This window comes from Parus major, chromosome 3, assembly GCF_001522545.3.
Source record: "Parus major isolate Abel chromosome 3, Parus_major1.1, whole genome shotgun sequence".
Taxonomy (NCBI): Eukaryota; Metazoa; Chordata; class Aves; order Passeriformes; family Paridae; genus Parus; species Parus major.
In genome coordinates this window covers 9,370,687-9,393,235 of record NC_031770.1, presented here as the reverse complement: position 1 = coordinate 9,393,235, position 22,549 = coordinate 9,370,687, and the positions used below count along the sequence as shown (strand labels likewise).

Below are 22,549 nucleotides of genomic sequence, written 5' to 3'. Positions count from 1 at the left end.
CTGCGGCGGCACCCGAGCCGAGCAGCTGGGCTTGGCAGGGATGGAGCCGGGAGAGGGAGGCCGGGAGGTGCAAAGGGGGTTGAAAGCTGTCTGCCGCAGCCAGGCTCGGGGAGAAAAGGGGGGAAATGATCCACGGGTCCCTAAGAGCCGTCTTGCCTCGCCCGAGTGTTGCAAAGTGTGTTCTGGTTCCTGCTCTTGCGAATGCCCGGTTGGCACTGATAAATGCTCCTCACTGGAATAAATGGGTGTTCAGGGTCTGTGCCTCCTCCTGATTTGGACGTTGGGAGGGTTTCTGAAGTCCTGCTGTGCTGTTTGCTCCCCCAGCCCACTCTTCCTCTCCCCGTAGTAAAATGTCAGAGGAAGACAAGGAGCTGAAGTTGGGCAGATGCACAGGCTGGTTCAGGGCCACCACTTAGCGATCCCTCCTCTGCAGGTTTAAATGCTGCTCTCAAAGCTGACTAAAGGCAAAGCTCTGAGAGATGCTAGTGAGCATTTCTTGCCCAAATTTCCCATCGTTGTCACCATCACTTCACACCACTGGAGAATGTCCTCCTGTAAAACAAATCTGCTGCTCCTGCCTGGTCCTTTTAAATCATTACTGCTTAATTCAGATTTCAGAACTGGAGTGATAGAGGACCTGGCCCTTGCTTTCCTGAGCTCCTGCTCTCATCCCTGTAGCAGCAAGCTATGGTAAAACACTTCTTCCACAGAACTTGAATCCAAGCTTAAAATGCTTGCATAATCATGGGGATGAATTTTTATACTGATTAAAATTAAACTTCAGTTATTTCCCCGCCCCCCCCCCCCTTTCTTTTTTCTTTCAAAAATGCTATATTTTCTGAGCATCTGACCTGCTTCATATCAGTCATTTCTCCATCTCTTTTGTATTCCTTAATTCCTCTTTGGAAGGTTTGGCAAACTTGGATGCAATTTGATGTATATGTGGAGGAGCCCAGTTAATAGACTTCTCCTTATCTTTTCCTAACTTCCTAAATTTCAGTGACTCATAATGTCACTGATAAAAGGATGAGGATGGACTAGCCTAATCTCACTGGTTTCCATCCTCTTCCAAAATAATTTTTAAATCATGTGACATTGTTGAAGTTGCTCATGTCAATCCAGTGGAAAGAAGCAGAGTAACCTGCTGATAAATTCTTCTGATATGGGTCTATTTGCTAAAAATCAACCTGTTAAGCAGAAGATTCCAGGTCACAGGCAGGCAAAGATCTTTCTGATCAGCTAATGCCTTGAGATGTGTTCCTTTCCAAGGAAGGTGGTCATTTCTCCCAGATTTGGGGCTCCCCGTGGGGGCCACATCAATGTCCAGTGGAGGAACCATCTCTCCATGGCATCACACTGCACCCAGCAACTTGAGACCCCTTCGGGCATCCTAATTTCCTAAATTCCCTGAAGATGGTGAAGATCTGGAGCAGTGTGGAGTTGGCTAAGTGTAGCCTGTGCAGGAGGAGGTGCAGTTTTCTGTAGATATTTCAGTAGCCAGCAGGTTTACCAGCACAAACCCCAGAACAAAAAGGGGATGATGAGGTTGTGGTTAATCTTTTGGTATTAGTGGAGATCAGTGGCACATAAGGAACAGCCCATGGTGGGCTTTGCTGTGTCAAGAGACACTGCAGTGCTTGCAGCAAATGATAAAATGTGACTGAGAGAGAGCAGGACCTTCTCCACATAGAAACAGCTCACTTGAAGCTTGGATCACTCCAAGCATCACTGTTTTCTCAATGTCTTAAAGCTTCAAAAACTTATGGTTGAGAGCATTTTAAAGGATACATGCAGAATCCTGCCTCCCCTTCCAAAAAACCCACCCTAAAATCCAGTGAATAAAACACTTTATATCAAACTTCTGTCTAGTCTGACTTTTAAGAGGAGACAGCAGAGTTGGAAACAATCAATAAATTACTATTATAATATTATCTCATCTAAAATGTAAATATAATAAATTGTGCACTGAATGTTTGAGCCAGGCTCACCCTCAGATGTGAGCCTGTTTCCCTTTCCACCCAAGCCATGTTCTGTACAGGTTGCAAGAGCCTGTGGTAACACAATTGTGACCTACTCTGTTTTCTCCATGCCAGACAAGTCCCACTCCTGAGGATGTGATGTCTTGGGTGTCCATGTCCTGCTGCTCACTCCATCATGCAGAAGTGACTCCACCATTCTGCTTTTCCAGCTCTGCCTGCTCTCAGCAAAACACAACTGCAGCAGGAGCAGCCTCCCCAGGCAGACATGTCTCAGCCCTCAGGAAACCTCAAACCCTGTTTCCTCATCTCACAGTAGCTACCTCCATGTCTTTATTAATCTGAATAAATTTGGGTATGTATATTTAATTCACAGGGAAAAATAAAATGTGACTTAAAAGAGGTTTAAAACATTTTTTTTTTCCCTAACAGTGAGGTCCACGCTGACAACAGGATGATACCAGCTGGGATCTACCTTTCTGATCTGAAAATATGAGGATTACTCACATGTCTAAAAATAAGCCATGCTGAAATTCCCTTGTTGGATTAAGATCTAAACCCTGCAATTGTCACTTTTCCCACCAGTGTCAGTGGCTTAACTAAATATACTGTCCACATTGCTGCCTGATATTCCCAGATTGTTTCTCTTTCCCCTTTCACTGGAACTTCCCCATGTTTCTGTGAGTTTATTTTACTTTTTGGTTGGTTGCTTGTTCTTTTCACCAATTCATCATCTTTCCTGCTACATTCCTTTCCCCAGCCATGTATGATCTCCCATCCTGTCCTTTCCATTTCTTCTCCAAGGTTTGCCACCCACTGCTTCAAATTTGGGAGAAGATATCCAAACAACAAATTTCTGCAAGTGGTGGAAAAAGTATATACAAATTTATCCTGGATTTGTGTCTCTTCCATGCAAGAAAGGGTAGAAGTATTCCCAGGGCTGGGCCTGGTAAGGACACTCTGACATCTGATAAGCGTTGTGCTGGCACAAAATCATTTCCAGGCGACACACAATCTTATGGTTTACTCTGGTAAAAAAAGTGGACTCATGATTTAACCACATGTGGAGAAACAACTAAGACCAGACATGAGGAAAAGGCAAGGATTTAATGTGAATCCAGCATTTTATTCTGTGCTTTGAAATAAAGAAGTTCACAAACAGATTTTTAATCTCTTAAAGTTGCATGGAGTTTGGCATCACCCACATGTGAGGAGAATATTAAACACTCTTGAATAAAAATTACCTCTACAGGTGCTTTTCCTGGGTGCAAACCCTCCAGCTCTGGTCTGTACGTAGGAGAAGTTAAGTCACAAACATCATTTCTCATAATGCAGAGAAAGCTCCCCCCATCCTTGCTTACAATAAATTACATACTCTGTCCACAAAGAAATAAATTTCCCTCCCTAAGCTGCTTTTTTTTCCCTCTTGTTCTTCCTCACCACTGCATTGATCAGTGTCTCAAAGAGGTCTTAATTTGAGAATTTTCCTAATGCACAATGTGGGCAAGATTAAGCTTTTTTCAAGGATTTGCTGGTACAAAAGAAATATATTTCACAATAAGAAGAACAATTGCCATTCTAAATATCAAAGCACGATGATACACACTTCATAGTTCTGCTCCAAAACACTTTTGTTTCAAATTCTCTCTTTTCAGGAGCTGTTGCTTCTGAAATTTCTCACTTTTGTTAAGTAGCCCAAAGGGGGATTTTGTGCGTGTGTGTGTGTGTGTGCATGGGAAGTTTGGCATAATTCATTCAGGATATTGAGGTAATGGGGTTATTCTAAGCATGAAACAAGCTAATTTTCATGCCTTTTGGAAGCTGTTCTCCTGTTTGCCTAATTTCAAATTTTTTCCCTCTTGAAAGGTTATTGTAACTGATGTGTCTGATGTGACCAGGGCAGCAGACCTGACCAGCTGGGACTGATCCTGACGTGGGCACCAGGCTTTTCTCCATCACCTGGGTAAGTCCTGGCAGTGTGAACACAAGCCACAGGTAGGGCTGAGGAAAACCACAGCCTGTAGTCTCCTCACTCACTCCTCCCAGCAAGACCACTCCATCACCTGGAAGTCTCATGGTACCCACCCAAAACAGATAAGAAAGTCCTTCAAATCTGGGAGGTGCTGGGAGTAATCTTTCCAGGCTCATTGCCTCACTGGGCTGAGTGAACTGTGATTTTTACAGAGTGCACTCAGACCCTCTTTTCCTTACCAAAAAGAGGAGGCAAGCAGCAGCATCTGCTCTTACAAAGGGCACATCCTCCAGTCCATCCCACTTCCAGCATGTTAGTCCTGTTAACCACAGATTAGCTGCTTTGAGTGTATCTAGAGGACTGGAAGTGAATGAAGCCTAAAATCCCACTTACAGCACAGGAGGTTAGGTGCTGAACTGGTTTAGATATTTTCAGACCTTCCCATCCCATCCTTGGCAACTCCTGCCAAGCTCCTACTTGTATCTTTAGGGATGAAATTAGGAGGTTGACCTGTGAGCATGCACACTGGGCTTATGTGCCTCTGCTGAAAGCCTTTGAAATCCTTTCCCTCAATTTGATAAGGCAACAATTTGCAACTGATTTATGCCATATCCCAATCCTTCTCGCTGTTATCCTGAAAGTTCAATTGCAGTATGCATGATTCTGGTGATGATTTATAATACTCATAAACACTGCTACTGCTTCAGCTAAGGCCTGCATTCACCCCACAGTCCATGTGATGCTGTTATTATGGATATGTAAAACACACATGACAAGAGATACTCAGTGATTTGGGGAGGCCAGACCCCCAAATTCCAGCATGATGGGAGCTGCATGTTGTGCCAGGCATAGGAGGGATGAAGGTTTGCCAAGGGAGGTTTAATTTCAGAGCTGTCCCCATGCTGCAGCTGGCAGGGGACCAGTGCAGCTCCTGGCATCCTTTCTCACCAGCTCAGGGTGGCTCTGATTTATGCCTGGCTCCAGTGGCCCTCCAAGGGCTGTCCCATCCAGTGACATCCACTCTCTCCTGGCCATCTCCCACGATTTCCATCCAAGCCTGGTTTTGGGCAGAGAAGTCAGGATTACTCTGCTTATACTTGGCATATTTCGAGATCCCAGTTATACAGGAGGCTGTAAGCTTTATGGCAGACAAAATATTTGTGTGACAGGTGAATTAATCAATTAAACTGCTATTGGTAGTGGAACTGAGCATGTATGTCCCTGGCAGCTGAGAAGGTGCATTCCCAACCCCTGAAGCTGACGAAACAAAACAGATTACCACTGAAAATTTAATTCCAAACTGTGAAATGACAACCAAAAGAAAGGCTTTTGTTTTCCATCTCCTTTTTTCCTTGAACTGAACAGTACCTAACTGTTTAACATGCAGGGAAGGATTATTTATGTAGGGCTCTTGTGTAGGTGAAGCACCACGTCCTTGGCCCTCTGCCCACATAGCTCAGTGCGGGATCTCTTGTTACAAATTGCAGCTGTGTAACATAACAGGAAACGTGAGGCTTTAAGTTATTCCACTGGAAAGATTAATTATTTGGAAAATAGTTATGCAGCAGCTTTGTGTATTTTTGGAGCAAAGGTGAGCACCTTAAATTTAAAGAAAGAAAGTTACTGGGAAAATAAAAAGAGGAGCTTTGGGGAGTGAGAGAGTTTTGGGACAATTTTATTTTTTTTTTTTTTTTTATAAATAGTGTTTGAAATGTCTGCTATTATGGAAAGAGCAAAGCTGAGCTCCACAAAGGACAGCCCTTGCAGGGTGAGGGTGAAGGAGGATGGGGATCTGGACCTTGACCCTTCCCATCCAAAACCTCATCCATCTACTTAGGAGGAAGGTAAAGCAATCCTGCAGACAGGGGAGACAGATGAGAAGTGAGTTTGGAGGCACAGGCTCAGCGTGGAAGCTCCTGGTATCCCCAGAGTGCGCTGGGACAACCATGGTAAGACACAATATTCTGGGGACCCTCTTCCCTCCAGGCAAACACTCTTGAAAAGGCAAACACTTCGTCTGGAGGGGAACTTTTTCCATGGGGCAGGGGATGGGGTGACAAGTGGTACTTCCTGCTCACCAAAGTAGTGTGGCCAGCAGGACCAGAGCAGTGATTGCCCCTCTTATGCAGCACAAATGAGGCTGCACCTCAAACCCTGTCTTCAGTTTTGGAGCCCTCACTACAAGACGGACACTGAGGCAGTAGAGCATGTCCAGATAAGGTCAATAAAGCTGGGAAAGGGTCTGGAGAAGATCCTAGGGAAGCACTGGAATAGGCTGCCTTGAGAAGTGGTGGAGTCACTGTCCCTGGAGGTATTTAAAAAATGTGTGGATGTGGCACCTGGTGACACGGTTTAGTGGTGGCCTTGGCTGTGTTGCGTTAATATTTGGACTTGATGACCTTAAAGTCCTATTCCAACCTAAAGGAGCCACAGTTCTGTGTCAGTCCCTCAGCCTTCCCCAGGCAGCCCTGAGCTTCTCTATAGAGCCAAGCTCCCAGGATTTTAATTTGCTCCTCTGCATGTGAGCGATCACCCCAATTAAAAGAAACCACTCCAAGAGCCAACTCGCTGCTGCAGTGCCTAGGCATGGGTGACAGCCAAGTCCTCCCAGCTCCTCTGCAGATGCTTCCCAGAGACTTCACAGAGATCTGTGGCCAAAGCAAAATATCTCCCTGATTAGGATTCCTCTTAGATCCAAATGTGCTTAAATACTGGAGCCCTCTGGAGGGATGTGGTTTGGACAAAGACATAGTGGTTATTTTTAGGCAGCACAATGCACCTTTTAGTAAAGTTTTTCCACTCAGACACTTAATGCATGGCCATTTTGCAAGAGCAGCTGTTCCAGAGCTAGTTTTGAGCTAACCTGGTCTCCTGGGGCTGTTTCCCACTGCAGTGACAGGGATCAGTTGGTCTCCCTCTATTTGTTCAGCTATAGCTGCTGATATTAAAGTCCCAAGGGAGAAACCCTTCAGCATGAACATCTCAATGGGTTTGGGGATGAAAATCATGAAAACCCTGACTTTTGGCCTGGCAGTTGTACTCTTGGGTCCCTCTCCTCTCCTGCAGGCAGAAGGAGCAGGCAAGAGGTGCTCCAGGAGCAACAAGATGTAGAATCCAAACCATGTCCATCGTCCTTCCTTCAGTCAGCAGGCTGGGGATGACTGTTTTCAAAGCAGCCCATTTTTCACCATCCCTACTGGGAAAAGGACAATTAATAATAGAAAGAAGATGCATTCAAGGTCTAAATGTCTCATAATTGATGCAGGACAGTCCATTATTTTTAATTTTTACGTTTCAGGTCCTGGCAAAGTAGAGCATCAGTTTAAGAAGGGGCAGAAAGAAAGTTTCCTATAAAATCAAGAATGCTTCCTACATTAGTAGCAAACCAAACAGAGAGAGCAGTCTCTTAACTTTCCAAGCTTTTTATTTCTGCCTCACTTGCTGCTACCTCAGACTAACCCAAATCTCCATGTTTGTCTAATATAAAACCCCACATTTTTGCACAAGCCACAGTAGTTTAGCTCTACCACAATAATTTGACATTCCACTATAGCAAATGTTACTATATGAAACAAAACACTGGCTATTTAATGAAAAAACAAAAAAACCAAAAAAAACCAAAAAAAAAAACCAAAAAAAAAAAAAAGAGGAGGAAATTATTTAATTTAATGTAGCCATTTCAATGTGTTTGATAGAAGACAGGAGGCATATTTTTCACCAGCCAAAAAATAACACTAGTCAAAGGCTACTTTCTTCACTTCATTCGCACCTCATGTGGCTCTTGGCTCTTCTAAACCCATAAACACACTCCCAAAGCAGACTCCACAAAATTCTTCTGGTCTGGGACCTGAAGAATCCCACCCTGCCCCACAGCCCACATCACCTGAGTGACACCTGGACAAATCATCTCTGGTATCACCACAGCACAAGTGAATTACAAGTCAGCTCTAAGCTACCTTGCATATCATTGCATACCACTAAGCTATCCAAGAGAGGACCACAGTCATTCAAATGGAAATAAAGACCTTGAGAACACCAGCTCTAACTCCTGCTGGGAGAAATATCTCTTCTGTCTTCTGGGGCATCAACTACAGGGACAATCCAGGATGACAAAATTCCTTCTTTGGGTTTTTCAGAGAACTGCTTGAAGTTGGGTGGGACAAACAGAAGGCAAAAGTGATGTGTGTGGGGAAAAGGTCAGTGCATAAACTTTTTCCAAGGAAAAAAGAAGCCACTGTGCCTAGCAGAAATGTGGTTAGGTCTGAGGCTAGCAAAGGGTTCAGCTGAGAAACAAGGACAGCATAGATAAGCTGAGAAGCTTTCAAGAAACCAGGTCTTTTGGGCAAAGCAACCAATCTTCTACACTGAAAAGTCACCTGAATACAGAAGGTGCCTGGAAGAGCAAGCTTTTAGTGCCAGCTCACGTACAACCTCATTGTACAGCCAGAATTGACACTAGAGAGATTGGTTGACACGATGGTCTTTGGAGCTGGCCAAAGAGCCAGATGTTCCTTGCCATGGGGGAATTATCTTCCTCACCCTGGCATCTGGTTCCTGTAGCTGCCCATAAAAGAAGGGTACAGGCACACTGTGCAGAGGGACAGGTGGCACATAGCAATGGCTTTTTCAAATAATTACCCAGAAGAAGTATCGCAACAATTTTTGGCTGAAACAGTACAGATAAACGCTGTGAACAAGTTCTGCGAGCATGGCTTAGGGAATCACTGAAATTAGTATTTATCTCTTGGTATTTCAGAGTGCTGGGGTAGATGATTTCAGGAATGAAGGACTATTTGGCGATAAAGTCCTGTTTCTGGTGCTGTGCAAAGAGCAGATCCTTAAGTGAGCAGGCAGGCAGGCTATGAGTTATCCTGTGCCCACTCACACTGATTCATACCCTGAGGGCAGAACACCAAGCTCTTGCTAACCTTCCTGCAGGGTTGGGCATTTCAGAAACTACAAAAGAACAAGCAAAAGGCTTCAAAAATAAGACAGAAAAAATAATGATTCTCTTCATACTCCATTCGAGCAACAAACAAAATGTTTGTGTTAGAGGCTGTTGCAAACCTGGCATCTCAGTTATGTGCTGGGGTCAGATTGCTGCCTCCATAGAGCTCTGTAGGGTCCTTCCCTCGAGGAAGGCATTTTCCAGGTGAAAAAAGCAGTGTGAGCACAGGATCCAAGGCTCCAGGTGCAAATCCCTGCCTGATGGGGGAGGGTTATCTGTTGCAGATCCCCACGGGGCAGAAGTTACACCAGCCTCAGTGCTCCCTATCCTGACTACGAGGGTTTCCAGCCAGTCCTTCCTACCTTTCCTTGGCTGCTGCTCCCCCACCATCCCACTTTGGCCCTTGTTGATCTCCCTGGAGCTCAGAAGAGGCAATGGGAAGGTCTTAAGAGAAGTCTGGAAAAATCAGGAATGCTTCCTAAAACCCTGGCTTGTGTGACATCCATCTGCTCAGAGCACACATTAGCGGGTTGTTTCTTCTAAATTGAAAGCTGTGATAAACTCAGCTGCTGTCAGCTCCCTCACCATCTTTATCCTTCTGAGTTAATTGGTTGAGGTGAAAGGGGCTATTCCCACTTCACAGATAACTCCTGGCCTGCATGCTGGGGCAGACCTCTGCATCCTTCTGTAACAGATCCTGGGCCTTTTTGATTTTCCCAGAGCTACCAAGGGAGCAGGGAGGGGGTGCCAGTGGCACCGGGCATCCCCGGGATGCAGTTTGGACCACACGTGGTGGCCCTGCTCAGCTCCTGAACAGTGCTGGTGGAATCATGATGGAGCCTGGGAGACGTCTGAGCCACCAACACCAGCAATTAAGTGTAATTATCTAAGGGGAGGGAGTGTGTGTTACATGGAAACACAGTCCTGCCATGAGTGCTGATGTTCAGAGGTAAACACAGAGCTGAGTGGGGATATAAAAGTCAACTCTCTTTGAATTTTTATTTTTTTTTTCACACAGGCCTGCTCACTGTTACAGAGCTGAGCCTTAGGGGGTTGATTTCTTTACAGAGCCAGCGTTCAGGTGTTTGAAGTCCACCCCAGTGCCCACCAGATGCCATAGTGGGACAATGACCTGGCCACGTCCTCTGTGCAGAATGACCTCAGCAAATCCTAGCCATGGGGGGATTGGTGAGACACTGCCATGAGGAAGTGAGAAATCTCAGGAACTCTCAGTATGGTGGGAATTAGGGTGGAGAAGGTGAGTTGAGCATCCAAAGAATGGGTGAAGATGGGCCCTGAAAACTGGGTGTTCCCCGTTTTATGGTTTCTATGTGGTTTCAGTCACCTTGAGTGGGATTGAGCAGGAAAGGTAAAACAATGACCTAGATAACATTGCCAGGCAAAACAAAGGACAAGATGTTTGTTGGGGAGTAGCTCCTGGCTGGCTCCACTCAGGCTGCAAAGAGTTTACTCTTCTGAAGCCTAAATCTGAGATTAAAAGGAAGATCTCAAACATTAAAGGACCCCAGGGCCCAGCCAGGGTTTGGGAAGGAAGGGAGTGGAGAGGCTGTGGAGCCATGCCCACTGAGGAGAGCCACATCTTCAAAATAAATAAAAAATGGCTTTACCTGGATGGGGCTGGTTTGATGTTAATCTACCAGCTGGCAAGGCTCACGTGTTGAGACCGAAGGGGTTCAGGGGGCACAAAATCCCAGACAGATGTGCCAGAGCCAGCTGGGGGAACAGTTCCTCTGCTTGGAGGGACCACTGTGCCACCTCCCGTGTGTTGGACAGCATGCAGCACATCAAAAGAGATGTCAACACCTCCTCACCCTAAAAAAGGAGCACCTGGGGGGGAAAAAAAAGCATTGCAAGGAAAAAAATTTTGAAAAACATCTCTCTCTGGATTGAGGAAATGGTGGTGGTATCAGGCAAGATTTTCAAAAGTGGCTTGTAATTATAGAAAAAGAAGCCATGGGTTTGTGCCAAGGTCTCCTGAATTACCAGGGAAATGACCTTGGATCTGTCCCGATCAGGATTGAAGGGGTTGGTGCATTATATAACCTCAACTTTATATTACAAATGCCTCAGGACACTAGGGTTTTTACATATCAGGCAGAGTACTTGGTGAGAGGCTTTGAGGTGGGAATTGCAGCCCTCTATTTTTCTGAGCATCACAGAAATGTATCAAGGCCCTAGGGAACATTAATATATTTTATTGGACAAGCCACTAGAGCTGGAAACAGCTTGTCAGCTGTTGGGCACACAAAAGCTTCCAGAATAAAAGCAAAAAAACTTAAAAGCTTTTATAAAGTTCCCAGAAATCTCCCACTTGTGCCAACAACACCTTAAATAAACCATCAAAAGTAGCCAGACAAAAACTAAAAATACTCACAGAAGCCAAAGAAGTTCAGTAAGTGTGGATCAACTTTGAACAAATTATAGTTGCTTTGCTTGAAAGGCAAAATTTTTTCCTATAGAATAAAAAAATCCTCCTTTTTTTTCCAATTTTCTATCAAGATATGAAAATTTAATGAAGAGATTGATTGAAAACCAGCCAGGCTCGACACAGATGGAACTCTGACCTAAGCAGTTTTTATTGATTCAAAACTCTAATTTTTTTCTAAAAATAGCACTATAGGAAATCCCTGTGGATTGGCAGGGTATTCTTGTGGTTGGTGGGAGGGCCTGAGCTATCCAGGTTATCTTGAATGAACAAGACCTGATGGTGAGAGAAATATTAATATTATGAATGCACCTGAACTGGAGCATTCCAGCTCTGGAGCCCCTTCCCATTTTGTGTTTAATCCTCTTCAGTGTCCAGGACCAGACAGCTCATAAGGCAGAAGCTCTTCCAGACACTGGATGTGGATTTCTGAGAAATTCAATTGAAAAGACAAGTTAATTCAAGACAAAAGAGAATATTTCTCATTTTCTGTATCCTGCTTCCCTTGTTTTGTGAGTTGTAAGGAAGATTAGACAATTTCCTGTGAACCTGTACAGCTGAAGAATTACTTGATCACTTATTTCCCAGGCACTTGCTGCCTGCTTTGCCTGTCTAGAAGGCATTAAAAAAATTAAAAGCTTTTGCCCAAGTAAGAGGTTGGATATTACTTTGACATTTCTTATTCATATTCAAAATCTGCCATGTTGGGTCAAGCTGTAGGGTTTATCCCTGCACCTCCTCTCATTCTGGACACTTCTGCATCACAAGAAAAGGAGGATATTAAAAGCAAAGTCCACAGGTTGTGCTTCTTGTTTGCTCTGCAAAAGGAATTTCAGGTGAGGCTGACATCACAGCACAACCACAGGCACCAGGGAAGGATTCCATGATCCATAGGCCAGGACTGAAATGAGGACTGCAGAGCAGCATCTCCTTCTCTTTGGGCTCCTTGTTGAGCTGAGGTTTTTGTCAAAGGCACAAACCCCCAGCCCCTTGCAACGTCAGACATTTGTTTAAGTCATGGCGGCTGCCAGAAGATAATAGCTGTCAGTGTGAAATTACAAATCATTCTGCATAATGCCATGCTGATTACCATGAAAGCAGTGGCAGGATTTGAATTTTACTCCTTTTTTTTTTTTTTTTCTTTTTTGCCTTTGTTGCTCAAGGCTGCAGCCTCACCGAGGCAGCATTTTGTGCTCAGGTCTGCGTGGCTGGCCCCGATATCACTTTTGCATCGCTCTTCTGCCATTCAACAAAAAGGTTCAGCAGGTACCTGAGGGCAGGTGGATGATCCTACAGCAAAGCATCCTTATGAAAAGGGCTCTTGCTCAGATTCCCTTCAGCAACAGCACGGGGGAAGCAATTTTCACCTTCCTTTTCACGGAAATCCAAGAGAAGGGAAACACCAAAGCCTGAAGTCACTTGCCCCTGCCTGCATTCACAACACAAGTGGCAAAAAAGGACTTTGCACTTGTATGTCTGGAGCCCTGGGGAGTGACACACCCAGCCACTCACCCTCATATAGCATGATGCTGCCATCCACCAGAGCTCAGCTGACATCCACCACCTCAAGTGTTTACCCTCAGTATTGCTCTGTAGTCCTGGCTACCCTTCCCACAAAACCTGATTTAGATTGTTTAAGAAGAGCTCAGGTTAAACCATGACATCAGTGTCATCGTGTTTTTGCAGTAGGAAGGTCCTGGAAATTTTGACCAGGGGGATAATTAATGAGGGATGCTTGGGAAGGTGCTATTTTGTGATGAGCATTTATCCAAAGGGAATCCTCGGCCAAGAGAGAATATTCTGTAGTCAAAATATGACAAAAGCACTTGATTCTACTTGCTGTGAAGAAGAAAAAGATCATTCTCAAAAAAAGATCATTTACTTCTCACTGCTAGAGAATAAGAGACTGCTTGACTCAGGGACTTTGCTGTGGGGAGTCATCTGGATCAAAAAATAATTAAGAGAGATGTAGAAATGAAGTATGACAAGGGTCATAGCTATGAAACAAGAAGCAGAAGATGGGCTGGTCTTTTCACTTTAGCCATCAGTAAACCCAGCTAATCCAACCACAAACAAAATATATTTCATTGCCTCTGTCTGCCTGGGCAGCTGGGGCTGCTTCAATCACTCCTCCTGCAAAAAGCAGGAGAGTCCCTGGGGCATCAGTGAAGTGCTTGGACAGCCAGATGTGCCTGTTAACTCCACACTGTGCCCTGCCTTGGTTAGAAAGGTTTTGCCAGAACTTGGCAGAGCTGGAGGTGTTCTCCTCACCCCATTTCATACAGCTGGGCTCTAACCCAAATTCATTATATACATGCTCCACTCAGTAAACATCTATGTGCCTTATAGACACATAGATGTCATCATCCTTCTGTCCTGTAGCAATTTAGGTGGTAAAACTGCAGTTCATGTGGTGTGTTGATAAAATTCTGTCTTTGCTGCACACAGTGCCGCTGATGCGAGGCTGTGTCTGAAGGGGAATGATAGACAGGGGGTTTGGGTGGTGCTCAGGTGCTTTGCTGATCCCTACTCCCAAGGATTCTTTGTGAAGGGTCTTTGTGAAGAGCCTGAAGATGGGAGTTTTGGACCCTGGAAGGGGCTATGGGTCACAAGAACATGTGGAAATTATGCCAAAAGTGAGGTCCTGCAATAAGTAAAAGGCATCAGGCCCTCCGAAGAGTGACATGTCCCCCTTCCATGCAGGATCTTTCTCTGTGTAAAGTGGAATCCACCACTGCTTCACCATCAGGCTTCCCAAACTCTGTCAATGAAGCTTTCTGCCTTTTAACCCACCCTTGGAAATGCTGTCTTCCCTCTTCCTGGCACCACAGAGCTGCCAGCAGTGCCATTTCAGAGAGCAGAGAAGAGATGTTCATCTTCTTCTGTAACATCCTCAGTTTTTGCTTAGGTCAAGATGTGCTCATCTACCATTTTCTGGTGAATCACAAGCCAGAAAAAGATTCTGGATGCTTCAGAGAAGGGCTGCACGAAGCCCTCAGTCACCATGAGTCACTTCTCTGCCAAATGCTAATTTTGCATCTGAAGCGTGTTTTACTTTTGAGAGGACTTTTTCTTCTTTTTTTTTTTTTTTTTTCTTCTCAGTTCAGTCATTTGAGGACACATCCTGCCTGGGAGGTGGTGAGCACCCAAAAATCCTGTGAAATTTGTGGGTGCTGGAGCTTCTTATGTGGGATTTGGGACTAAAGCTTCTTTGGCTGTTACTTAGTGTAGACATCCTGATTTCAGAGGAGCAACTTAATTTTGTAACCAGTACAGTGGTCTAAGCAGGATGTTAAAAAACAATCAGAAAAGGTGAAGCTTCACACAAGCAAGGAGGAGGATTTCTTAAGGGGTCCTTGAAATCATATCTTTTCCTTTGCTGAAATATTTGCTGCCATTGTAGTTGAAAAAAATCTTATTCCCAATAGCAGAAATAAGAATGCCTGACAGATTTTATGGCTTTTTCAGGATGTTTCCTCTCTCACAATCTGTATGTTTGCATCCTTCTCCCTTTCTTTTTCTTCATTTCATCAAGCTAAACCACATGAGCATTAACTGTCATGGTAAATACATGTCAATGAGTTTAGAGGAAATAGAGCAGTGGCCCCATCACAAGCTTCCCTTTTCCTTGTGGATAAAACTTGGTAGGTCTTATTGGATCCACACAGGCTGTCATGTTTAAATGCTTAAGCATCCCCTCAGTGGGCAAAGCCTCTGGATGTGTACAATTGACCAGGAAGATGAAGCTTGCAGAGGACATCCTCCTCAGAAATGGAGTTAGTGAGGATGCCAGAGATATGACCCTGTTCCCAACAAACAGGATAGCTGCTGCACCATAAGCAGCCACGTGGAAGCTTCTCTTCTTTCTTCCTTCCTTTCCCATCTCTTTGAAGGTTAGAGGTTTCCACCTGACTGAGTGTTGGAGCAGAGGCTGCAGATGGAGGACAACCTGCAGAGCCAAGCTGTGTTTGCTTGGTAGGGTAATGTGGAGCAGCTCCACTGGGGAACAGAAAACCAAGGTGCAGAAGGAGACAGACAAAAACAAACAAACAAACAAAAACCCACAAAGAGGAAGCAGGATCCAGAAAATTCTTTGATCCCCCCTCTCCCACCTCCAGCATGATCACCATACACTCACATGACCAGTTAAGTACCTGCTAAAAGCCTGAAACACCAAAGAATAAACAGCCCAAGAGGCAGTAGGAAGAATGAAGAGAGATATCCACCCTCCTCCAGGAGGTGTGGGACATAACCTGGCACAGGGAATCCCACTCTGCTTCTTGCTTGAAACGTGCCCATGTCTTCAGGGCTGAGACCCTGAGTGAGGGCTTCTAATGATTTATTTATATGTGGGATTGTCTCCCCTTGGTACTCACATATCTGTGTGCAGGGCTGGAGCTCACTAGTGAGAGGTGGGAAAGCTCTGTTAAATCATGAAGCCTCTCCCCTGAAGCGTGGGGCCTGTGCTCTCCATCTGATAGAGACTGATACTGTGGTTTATCTCTGTCAGAAGTGCTGTGAACACTTAGCATCTGTCTCTTAATCTCGCTGCTTTCTTAAAATGCCACATCCTTGGGCTCTGCTGTTATTTCAGCAGAAAAAGGGAAAGGGGAAAGTTGTGCTTAACCAGCATGAAGGAGGTGATCAGGTGGATGTGGTGGGAGTGGTGGATGTTCTTTACCTCAGTTTCAGAGAGGCTTTGATGCTGTCTCTCGTGACATGCCCCTGGACAAAGTGCAGGTTAGAGGAGGGGTTGGCAGGCTGGGTTGAAAGGAGCTGAATGTCTGGGTCCAGAGGGTTGTGGCTGGTGGCACAAAGCCCACTTGGGGGAAATGGAGCTGCCAGGGATTGACAGTGGAGGCCCCCAGAGCTGCCCCACATCTCTGTTAAGGAACTCAAGGAGAGAATAGGGATGCATCCACGGGGAATTCACAGATGATACAGGACCAGGTGACCTCCAGAGGTCCCTTCCCACCTCAACCCTGCTGTGATTCTGATTTCCTTTCTGACTTTTTTTTCCAATGAGGAAGCCTTTTCTGCCTTGGATGCCCTATATTCTTCTAGGAATCGTCATCCAAGATATGTGGCAACATCAGCCAAAGATTTCCAGTGTGGGGAAACTGAGTCCTATTCCCAGGGTTTCAAAGGCAGATATTCAGCAACCATACTAGCTTTGATCAGGTATTTCACTGCTCTTTCCCAAAGGGATGCTATATTAATCATAATCTCTGGAGGATTTCAGCAACTATGGGATTTTTTAATCCAGTGAACCAGAGCTGTGCTACAGCTCAGTGATATTAGCAGAGCCTTCCTGTATTACACCTTGACTGGAAGTTTTATTTCAATAGGGGAAACCATTTGTTCCCTGCCACCTCCTGAGTTGGTCAGACATTCACAAGTCTATTGCTAACCTGCTTTCTCTAATGAAAGCATCAATTCTCAGCAGCGATAGTTGTCATTAAATCAATAAGACACATAACCCATTCTTCTGGTGCCTCACAAAAATGCTCAAGCAAATTGTTAACAAGATTTGCTAATGCTGGGGTCCCACAGTCCGGAAGTCTCTGCAAAAAATAATGGTGTTTGGCTCACAGAAGAACTTTCCTGGTTTGCTTTGTTCTCTGAAATATTTTAACCCTGTTTTCCCTGCAGTTTTTCAGTGTGTGAAACTTGTGGAACAACTTTGCTTGGGTGGAGGCAGTTCAGGCTGGAACAAAACACTGACAGCAAATATCAAGGATAGCTTTCTGCAGGTAGTCAAACACTGCCACAAAGACTGTCAGTTCTTGGTTTGCCCAGCAATTTATCTTTCCCCCAGGAAAGCACAAAATTGGCTCCTTGTATTCCCTAAGGGGTTTCCTTCTCTCCCTGGGACCTATTCCTGCTATTTTTCCTAAATCACTTGAATGTAAAAGTATGACCTCTTGTAGTCTCCCAACACTCTTCTGGGTGATAAAAACCCCATCCCTGGAAATCTGGAGGCCAGCTAATGTTTTAAGGATGAAGAGATGACCCAAAGGTTGGCAGGTTGGCAGTTTTGCCTCCTGATTATTTCTGACATTAAAGTGCAGCTGACGTGGCTTTTCTCTCGAGCACTGGGTGCAGCATATGCTGACATGTGAGTACTTCTGTGGTAAGAACCAGCCTTTTTTACTGGTTTTACAGGGTTTTGATGTCTGGGCCTAACCACCTCCCTGAAAGACCTCCATCCACGCTTGTGCGTGCATTGACATAGTGGGATTGAGGGCTGCAAAAATAAGGAGCCTACTGCTGACCTTCTGGCTTGCAGACCATAATTAATGTCTGAAAAGCATTGCAACAGCAAAACATATCATGTGTGTCTGTCCAGAGAGGCAAGCAGGGAAGCAGAGATGGTAATGGTGCTCGAGGAAAAAGAGAAATATAAAAGGAGTGAACAAGCTGGCAAAGGGGCCAGGAGTGCTCAAGAAGGAAGACATAGGGAACCAAACTGACGATGAAGAAGAGCCTGTGCTTCAGAGCATAAAGGGGAGCAGCACAGAGAGACAGGAAGGAGCAGGACTGACAGGGAGATGGATTGGATGGGCAAGCCATGGATTGAAGGGGAAGGCACAGAAGGGCAAGGACAGATACACGAGGCTTTGCAATTAGCAGCTGTGATTTATGGTGGCTTCTTTGTCTTATCATCCTCCCCCGGCACATGTCCTGCCAGCAGGGGCAGTCGAGGGGTATCTAGGGAGGGGACAGAGTGGGGTTTAAGTAGTCAGACTAACAAAGCAGTATGGAAGGCACTTTCTAGTAATCTGTACAGCCTACCCCGGCAATTCTCATTAGCAATATCTAAATTAAATAGTAGCTGACCTTTTTGCAATAATTTTAGGAAATTTCTTCTCCGTTTATCCCAACATCTGGGCTTCTCACAGCAAGTTTCTATTCTCTCAGAAAGAACCTGAACACTCAAAGCTGGTTTGGGATTCAGCTGGTGGCTGGTGAGGGCTGGGGGGAGTTAAACAGGAATGAAGGTGGCACGGAGGAAAAGAGTCCTTTATTGGCACAAATCTGCACTGCTCCCTGATCCTTTCTCCTCATCCTGATCATCCCCTTTCCTCTGTAGACACAGACACAAATTTCTGTCCTATCCCTGTGCCAAAGCTCGAAGCATTGTGATTGCATGGCCATCATGCAGGGTAAGACTGTGAGGCTGATGGAGAAGCTCCAAACCAGGAAGAGGGCTTAGATATTTGATTTATTTTCAATGAGTTGTTTGTACCTCTGCAAGATGAACACTGTCAGTAGGGAGCAATGGGGCTGCCCCAAAGGGAGCTACATCACTGCCAGTCCCTGCCACAGAGGAAGGGGCATCTGAAGGAGCAACTGGGGCTCCACAGAGGGAGGAACAGGAGACAAACAGTGAATTTGAGAAAGGAGAGGTGCACTCCCTTGGGAGCAGGGGTCAGAGAGCTCCAGCATTCAGAGGGAACCAGCTGCAGCCACAGCAAAGGCGAGTGGTGGGACAGGAGGGATGCATGGGCAACCACAAGCTCCTCTGCTGGGTGTCCCTGAGGGAGTGAGTCAGGACATGTGGGCTCTCTTTCCCATAATAGTTAGGGCTGAGGGTGTTTACCTTGTCTGCTTGGGCAGCTCGAGCACAGGCACCCTTTGTAGTCCTGCAGGAAGCCACCTGCAGCTCCAGGCTGATGGACTTCACTCCCAGGGCATCTCAGGGCTTGTGTCTCAGGGGAATCAAGAAATAAAGCTCCTGGTATTGACTGTGTTAGTAATGACACCATAGACATTTATATAAAGGCAACAACATGACTATATTAACTTTGCTTCGCTGTTCAATTGCTCCAGGAAAGCCGATGTTTGGAATGAGCACACTTCAGTAAATCACTCCCAAACACCTAATTTTTTGGCCTGCCTTAGAAATGAGACTAAATGTAATTTTTTTTTTCTCCCTTAAACTACTTTTGAAATTTCTGTTGCTGTTTTTCTCTTATCTGCAGGTCCTTTAGATGAGCTGCAGATACCTGCTTGTCCAGCTTGACTGCTTTTTCTTGATGGCCCACACTCTCCCTGGTATTCCTTGGAGGCTGTAGCAGCTCCCATGCCCTTAGAGGAGCTCAGGAGGAGCTTTGCCTGGGAAATGGGGATTTGCTGCCTCTTAGGCTGAACAAGAGCACACGCTGTGGTAGTAAAGCATTAAGATCTCCTCTGGCATTTTGTGTAAGAGATACAACCCTGAGGTTTTCTAGCTGGTCTGGGGAATGGGCATCCCTGTTTTTCCTTTAAGGGAATCTGTGAGCGGCGATTTAGAAACACAAGTCAGGTGAAATATAGGTACCCCCATTTCCAGTGGCAGCTTTTAAAAGAGTCAGGATACCCAAAAAACTTGCAAGGGGACAGAGTCCCAGGCTTTCTTCTGCTAAGAGCTCATCCCTGTGCTTGGAGGCAACTTCTCACAGCTGAATCCTGCTTCCCCCTGGAGCCAGGAGCCTGCAGCAGACTCTTGAGAAGATGCCTTGTTGGAGGTGCCTCAGTCAAGTATCCATGGCTCTCAAATTAAGAAGGAAAAGTGAAGTGAATCCATTTTTATCCTGGAAAGCAGAGGTTACTGGCCCTGCCTGGCTCAGTGGGGTGCTTCCAGCTCTCCAGAGAGAGAGCTGGGGTTTGCCCTTTGCCTGCTTGGAGCAGTTTTGACAATTTCAGGAGGGAGGGAAGCAGTGGGAAAAAGGATGGGGATGAATAGAATAAAGACAGGAGAGAGAAAAATTCTTTATGTTAATACTCACTGCCCACCTGCAGAAAGAGAAAGAAACATGCTTGGGTGTTTGTTGCCCTTTCAAAAACACATAGAAATGAAAGTGCATAAATTGTTTAAAAAACAACACCTGCCAAACTGAAGGGGAGGAGGAGGAGGAGGAGGAGAGAAAAGAAGAAGACATCAATTGGAGGGAGAGTGGAAAATATTTTGATTGAAAAATGTCAACAAGCTCTCCTAGAAGCAACAACAAGCAGCAGTGATTGTGTTTGTACAAAACAAGCCCTTCTTCCTGATGTAGAAGATTGATTTTATTTTTCCCATATGAAAGACAAATAAAATCCCCCCAGACATCCCAGCTCCATCCGCTGAACACCCCACAAAACTTTGGGTTGCAGAGGAGAAAATAAGGGAAAAAAACCCTCAGGCACAAAATATGACAGCAAGGTCCAGATCCCCTTTGACCTAAAAATAGCCCTGAGGGCTGGATTCTGGGTTGTCAATGATGTTTCACTGGAGAAGCTCTTCCTGCACATCCTGGCTCATAGCTCAAATCCAGGCACAGAAAGGGATTTTTGAGGTGTTTGGGTTGTTTGCAGGTTTAGTGCCTCACCAATGACTTCTAGGCTTTTTTATTCCCTAATCCTATGTGAGCATTGTAGGCCAAGAGAGACATAATCCAGACTCTTGAATGAATCTCTCAGAGTTTTGTTCTTAGACAGAAAATGAATTAGGTTAAGCAGGGATTAGAGGAGACACACCACATGCCCACTTGACCCCATGCAATCACAATTGTTTATGTGTGAGCTGGAGGAAAAATTGGTTTGGGAAAAAGAGTAGGTGTAAAAAATTAGCGGGTTTTCCAAAGGCGGGGGAAAAAAGGTAAATAAAAAGTAAGCTTGGAGGAAGAAAGGGGAGCCTTCTTCATGTGCTACTGAATAGCCCTGGAGGTGTGGGGGAAAATATATCTAAGATGGAGACAGTATCCATGGAAAGATGGAGGCTCAGTAGCTGTGGATAAGTCTGGGAATACTGAGACAAAGCTTCCCTGAGCTAAGGAGGCTGGATAGGGAGGGGATACCTTTAGGCAGCAAAGACCATGAAGATTGAGGTGGTGTTTTACAAACTGCAGCAGTGGGTGGTGATGGCCTGTGGGTCATTTTCCTTAACCCTGGCGTTCCTCTGGCCCTGTGAGGCCAGATGCTGCCCTGCCTGCCATGCTGGAGCCAGGCTTGCTGAGCATGGAGCACAACGCTTGCTTTCTGGATTTTCTATTTTAAGCAGCTTCCGTCAGAGGTGAGGAGTTGAAAGTTGCCATGCCGACAGGGAAATTTCAGGCCCTAAAATAGTCAAAACTTGCTCCCACATCATGTGAGTGTGCCTGTGCTTCCTGCGAGGGAGGCGAGGACCCAGCTAGGAGGGCGCAGGATCCTTCCTATGCAGGGAGAGAAACCATCCTCTCGAGAAAACATCTGTAGGATGCTGTCCTTCTCCTTTCCTGTACCTATAGGGTAACTGGATAAATTAAGCAGCAGCAGGCAACAGACTGCATCAGTAATGGGGAGATCTTAATGATCACAGTAGTAAAAACAATGATTCTTCCAGTTTTCGTTGTTACTGCCACTGCTAGAGGTCTTAGGCACTGGATCTCTATAAGGAATCCAGTCCTCAGGGGGAGACACAGAAAGAAGAGGAAAATGCAAAGGTTTTTAAGAGGGAATATGTATTTCTCAAGGAGTTCTTGCAATGTGCTTGTGGAGCACTAGTGGTCCATCAGGATGTAAGAGATTCGCAGCTGTGTGCTGGGAATACCCAAAGGCTGCACCAAACACCCAGCTGCCTCCTGTCCATCATGGGCCTGAAGTCTCCTGACATGCAGGGCTAAAAGGGCTTGGGTTTGCCTTTTTCCTGCTGTTCAATCCCATTTCACCAAAAATTCCCTAATGTGGAATTTTTTTGTACATTTTTTAAAACTGGAGTAGACCCTGCAGAAATGCCCAAACTATTCAAACCCCCGACACAGACCTGCCAGTGGTTAGGGGGCATTTTTGTCCATTGTACATGCTTGGGTGAGGTTATTCTCCAGACTCACAGAAGCACGAACACAAATGCTCTTTAAATATCCCTGAATGAGGAGAAAATATATTCCCTATACATGCCCTCATAAATGAGGCCCAGCAGAGCCCACAAAGCTGCTCGCAGCATTTTGACAGGGAGAAATCACAGCTCACCTTCTACTTCCCACATTCTGCCTCTTTTTCCCCCCTCCCTCGCTCCTGTTGTTTTTTCCCTGCTCGCCCCTCCAGCCAGTTGTCGCTTTGCAGTCCACGCTTACAAATGTAATTTCTTCTGATGTATGAATATTTCACAAGAGCTCCCTCCCGGGGGATGCTGCCTGTGAGGAGGAGGCAGCCTCTGCAGGGATGGAAACGGTAGCAAATGACAATCTTAATGAAAGATCTCTTCT

The 22,549-nt window shown here is 45.4% G+C and overlaps 1 long non-coding RNA gene across 8 annotated transcripts in view; it reads left to right on the top strand.

Moving 5' to 3' along the window:
• The window catches only part of LOC107202322, a 38,817-nt gene that overhangs the window by 7,575 nt on the left and 8,693 nt on the right, over positions 1-22,549 (top strand). For 2 of the 8 annotated variants that reach the window (XR_001520646.3, XR_004496658.1), the window contains exons 3-6: positions 2,094-2,331; positions 2,409-2,925; positions 3,843-3,939; positions 5,652-5,897. This is a non-coding gene — a long non-coding RNA (uncharacterized LOC107202322). Of the gene's footprint in view, positions 1-2,093; positions 2,332-2,408; positions 3,140-3,842; positions 3,940-5,651; positions 5,898-7,014; positions 9,934-9,964; positions 11,992-19,327; positions 22,545-22,549 lie in introns of those variants that run through there. The other 6 variants (XR_004496659.1, XR_004496660.1, XR_004496656.1 and 3 more) reach the window with 6 other exon arrangements.